Raw genomic sequence first — 6,020 nt, forward strand, 5'->3', positions numbered from 1 at the left:
GAGAGAGAGAGAGAGAGAGAGAGAGAGAGAGGAGGCAGAGCGAGTGACCAGGGGAGGAGAACTGATGAACATCTCTCTCTCTCTCTCTCTCTCTCTCTCTCTCTCTCTCTCGCTCTCTCTCTCTCTCTCTCTCTCTCTCTCTCTCTCTCTCTCTCTCTCTCTCTCTCTCTCTCTCTCTCTCTCTTTCTCCCTGCTGCCTTCACGAGCACTGCGTAAAAATCCCACTTTTCTTCCCAACATACAGGCCTTTGGAGCCCGGTGACGCCACGCGTGGCACCGTGCGTGATGCCCAGATGGCGGTGGCACAGTTCCTCCGTGTTCAAATGTGTCCATGTTGTTAATAATAATAATAAATGTTAGTCAAAGTAGTTGGTTAAATCCTCACCTGTATGGACTGGCATTTTCCTAGTTTTATTTTGTAAAGTTTATATATTTTTATTTTGTTGTTTCAATATAGCTCTCTTACACGTTTGGTTTAATTACATTGTTTCCGTTGAGTACCACTTTTGTCCTGTTATTATAAATGCTTTTATATCCAATATATTATATACATTGTGTTGCTAGTAGAATACAAACTGCTTTAAAACTTCTTGTATGTATTGATTAGTCTTTTATATACTAGCAATAATTATAAATGTATATGCTGTACACATTTGGAATTTATATGCACTGTAGTGACGGAATGTAAGTGGGTTCAATTCCTTCAGTGCTGAATTAAAGTTTTTTTTTATTTGAAAGAAACAAAAAAGTTCTTTATAATCTTGTGTTGAGAATTTTCACTCTCACAAACTCCAGTCACTTTTTGTTGGGTTGTCCATTCTTCTCTATTCTTTGAGATTTCCAACAGCCCGTGAATGCAGCACGAGTGTGAGCTCGAAGCCTCGCACCTGTGCAGCAGAACTCTCGTGAGAACCACTGAGATCCTGTGAGAGCAGATTATAGTGATATGATGTCATCCTGACTAACTGGGGTTGTGCTGGATCATCACGTGGTCTCATTTATAAAGGCCACGTTTAAAAACACTGAATATTTTGGAAAAAAGTCAAATATGTAAACATACTCTCTCGCCCTCTCTCTCTCTCTCTCTCTCTCTCTCTCTCTCTCTCTCTCACACACACACACACACACACAAACACACACACAAACACAAACACACAACCCTAAGCCCCTGCAGTGTTGTCGTCCCCTCTGGACCAAACCACATGCAGATGAGAGTGAGCTGGCGGCAGCAGAACGAGGGCGATGGAATGATGCAGCGGTGCTTGCGGAGGTAGAGGACGAGATGAGGAAGTAAAGATATTATTTCTCACCGTCAGCTGTCACCTGCAGTGCAGAGCTGGTAACAGAACAAGCTGCTGCACTGACAACAAAGAACATCTGATCTGATATGACCGACTATGGGACAGTTCAGGAATTTCAACGTCACAGATGCTTTTCAGGTATCTGTGATAAAGGAGCTGACTCCTGTCCGACCTTGACCGGAACGTGGAAATGACTTGAACACCAAATGAATACATTATAAATGAGTGTTTCTTATTGTTAATTGATGGCACTTTGGTAGAAGTATCCCTCTAAAAGCATCGTTTTTGCATGAATTATACATTGTATATAAAGATGGACGACATGATGGCTTCCCAAAAGTGAAGCCAAAGGGTCTCATCCGCCCCCTGGTGGCCAGCTACAGCACAGATACAAAATCCAGCCTCCTCTATGTTAATGGCTCGGACCAAACTAAAAAGTCAAAGTCAAGATGGTTTCTGTCAGTTTAGTTGTAGAGCTTACTTATTTATTGTAAGTGTTCATGTTTCTGGTAAGTTTGGTTTTAAATAGTTATTTGATGCTATAAAAATGAGAGTAATAGTAGAAGTTAAATATTTATAAATATAATGTGTTGACACATAAATGGCACTAATGTAATCTGACCAGTTTTTTATACAGATTTACACATAGGATGGAGATTTTACCCGATGGTCTCACCTGCTTCTTCCTACCACTGTAACACACCGTCTCTCACATACTAGAAACCATCTGTGCTGCTACACACAAACTGTTTTCCCATCCAGCAACGGGAGGTTTAATTCTCTCCAGAGATGAGAAGCAAATTCAACACAAAGCACGAAAGTGACACCATCTGGGATGATGCTGCTATGACATGATGCTCGGTCCCAATTAAATTTTGCCACCTACTGTTCAAGTTGGAACAGATGCCACATACAGGCGCAGATGCACATAGTGAGAAGTCTCGCTAGTGCAAACTCTAGATCTAGCACCTCCGTTCCACTCTCGCTCACATTCGTTGCCTGATGGAATCTGTACAACTGGATTAAAGACAAGTGAAATTCTTTATTTTCTCATGTTATCTTCTTCTTAATTACATGCTCTATTAATAATATACAGTCCGGACCATTTTCTTGGCCAATAATAGAATTTCTCTTTTTCTATTTTGAACCCGGAGCAGTAATTACCACTGTCACTGAAACAGCGATCCAAAAACACCTTGTCATGTCTGTCTGCAGCCACAAGACTTCATATCAGAATCTATTTTAGATGTATTTTTCCACATGTCTCACTCGCTAATGATGCAGAAAATAACCTCCCTGACCCAGGCCCGCGTTGCCTTCCTTCCATTTCACATTTTTGAAGTTTTCTCTTCTCCAGGAAACAGTCAAAGCTTTAGATATGTTTTCATTCTCTTACCGTGATATATGCCTCGTCCATCGCAGTTTTATCCAAGATATCTGAAGACAGCTCCTCAGATTTCATAGCTCAGATTTTGTGCTGATGAGCAGAGTGTGAACTTTGGGATCCTGTACAGACATGTGGCTGAATAAATCAACGTCCCAGCTGTTCAATCTGCCACAGGTGAACTCCTGTCATGATTTAAACACATCTCAATGACATCGTGGAGGCTCATGGCCACAAATATAATATATAATGCAAAATATCTCCATATTAAATACAGTAAAAAAAAACAATATGAATATAGTTAATTTATAAGGCAGCATTTACATATGGAGTGAGCACAAAGTATTTTCAAAGTGAAGAAAGAGTAGAAAGTAGTCAAATCAGAAACCCCCCTTGTATATTGTTATCACCACTGAGCCCAAACACTCATAAATGGATGCATGCATTTAATATTGTTTTAAATAGAATAAAACAAAGAGTAGAAACTGAGAAAAAAAGTGTCTGCTAGGATAATATGCTTTATTATTATTATTTAAATAAAGGAATTAGTAGTATGGTTATAAATGCTATTTTAAAAGATGATATTGTATAATTTTAATCTATTCTGTATGTACACATGTAATGTAATACATTTACTTTGCTGGGGGGCTATTTTGGTCCCGGGCCTACAAATGAGTTAATCCGCCCGTGCAGCGGGTGTTAATGTGGTGACGACATCCCAGGAAGCGGAAGTGATCATATAAGGAAGCCGAGCCGCAGGACGGACCGACCTGCTGCAGAAGGTATTTATTCATCTGTACATTCATTCATTTATACGTTTATATCTTTGGTTTCCTATCTTCTTTAAATTTGTTTTTTGCTCCGAGATTAAAATGGAGAAACGCGATGCTGAGAATGACGCGTCGACACGTTCCGCACATTATTCCCCTCCATTGATTCCGTTTCAAATGTCCGTGTATTCCAAAGGAAGACATAATTAATATGAAGAAATATTATTACTCTGAAATATACTTCTCTCCTTTGTTTTAAAAGCGAATAATGATATAAGAGGTGAAAGATGTAAAATAGTGTGACAGGAGAAATCACATCCATCTATCTATCTAATGTATCTATTCATCCATTTATCTATCTATCTATCTATCTATCTATCTATCTATCTATCTATCTATCTATCTATCTATCTATCTATCTATCGTTATTTCTATCCATCTACTGTATCTATCTATCTATCTATCTGTCTATCTATCTATCTATCTATCTACTGTATCTATCTATCTATCTATCTATCTATCTATCTATCTATCTATCTATCTATCTACTGTATCTATCTATCTATCTATCTATCTATCTATCTATCTCTCTATCTATCGTTCTTTCTATCCATCTACTGTATCTATCTATCTATCTGTCTATATATCTATTTTTATATCTGTACAAAATGTGATATTTGAAAGAAACATTTTCCTTGTATATGATTAATAAAGCTCAAGATATGTATTGAGTTGAAGTAAATAGTGTTATTATTATTTAGTTAATTAACTGACAATAGAGTTGATGGGCTAACTAGAGTTACTTTATCACATATTGCTGTTTTCGCTGTTTCATCAGATTATTCCATACTTAAAGAAAACATTAAATGCAGCTCATATATCCACAGAAACTCTTTTATTAGTGTACAACTATGGTGGTTGACTATTGCCACCGATGCTGTATCTTGTAGGTTATAATGAATGAATACCAGGCTATTGAAACTATAAGGGAGTGTTCATATCCTGTGTCAGCAGCTCCACGAAACAAACCCAAGAGTCAGGGCAGGACTGGGAATAATGCACGTTCATCGTCAGGATGTAATCGATACCCCGCCCGTCTTTGTAGCTCTGCAGCTGTGAGGTGGTCCGTCTGAGGCTCTAATGGAACATTCCTCTCATAACACTCATATTAAAGATTGTGGGGATAAAACGTGAGTGGGTTCGGTTGGGAGAGCAGCTGAGAACAGGGGACTAAAGCTGGACTAGTAGTTTTAATGTGAGTGCTTGAATAAGAACACCTGACTAAACCCCTGGGCCTCCCACACGTCACGTAGCACAAGATGTAATAACGACACACATCTGCAGATTTGTTATCTTTCAAGGAAAGAAAAATAAATTTCTGTTTCCTTCTCAGTCTCAGGGATAAGGATGTGGTGGACTGGTCGGCTTGGTGCATTTAGCGTCAGTCTCCACCCACAGCAGGAGGAAGCAGACGAGTAACAGTAGTCACTATGTGGAGTGGGCATGTCCCCTTTCAGCTCTGACTCCGCGGGGAAGTCTGCAGCTGACAGGTTTATCAGGGAAACACAAAAACAATGTAGTGTCGTGAAGTGGGAAGGTCGACTTTATAAGGGAAGAGCTGTTTCCTGATCTCTGCGTGTCTGTGTGAAGTGGACAAACCAGTTTTTGGATGTCACAACGAGAAGTTGCAGTGAGACATGAGACCTCAATGACGTTGGAAACAATATTCACGACTGATTAAATGTCTCTTTAATAGTTTTCAGCTCATGGTTTGGTTCAGAATAATGACGACAGTGAACTTTCATGGTGAAATAGCAGGGGAAATATTATATTAATATCTTTATTTATACATCACTTCTCAAAGCAAAGTTACCCAGTGCTTCACAAATAAAAAAACATGTGGAAACACAAAAAAATTACATAAAAACACATGCAGTCATAAAAGTGTCAAAGAAATTTAAGCTTTTAACATCCATAAAAATAATAGAAGCTATTCTAGCAATTGGGTAATATAAGGTTAACAGCCAGTTACCTCCGTCCTACTGAGACATAGAGACGCTGCTGGTTGTTGTGGTATCACGTTTATCAGGAAGGTCACAGTTAGCACAGACAGACAGGGAACTATTGTTTATTGTAAATAACCTGAATTCAACCTGCATACAGAAACATGGCCTCAAATGACACAGAGAACCAAATACAGATGAGTACAGATAAATACAGAATGTATCCATGGATCTGTTAAGGGCTGTAGCTGTCAATTCATTTTAACTATAGATTCATCTGATATCGTATATAATAGAAGTAGATATCTGAGAAGGTGCAGATATATTTTGTTTGTGAAACATGTACAGTATATGTTGTGTACATAAAATACAACTTCTAAAAGCCCCAGTTTGTGTTTATGCCTCAGGAAACCAGAAAATGTTTTTATAGAAAACATTCACCGCCCTAGAGAGCTCACAAAAACCTGCTCTGTTCCAAACCTGAACCACCTATAACACCTCCTACTTCCTCCTCCCCCCCCCCCCCCCACACACACTCCCTCACCCTCTCTGCAGCGATTTC

Source organism: Platichthys flesus, chromosome 21, assembly GCF_949316205.1.
Source record: "Platichthys flesus chromosome 21, fPlaFle2.1, whole genome shotgun sequence".
Taxonomy (NCBI): domain Eukaryota; kingdom Metazoa; phylum Chordata; class Actinopteri; order Pleuronectiformes; family Pleuronectidae; genus Platichthys; species Platichthys flesus.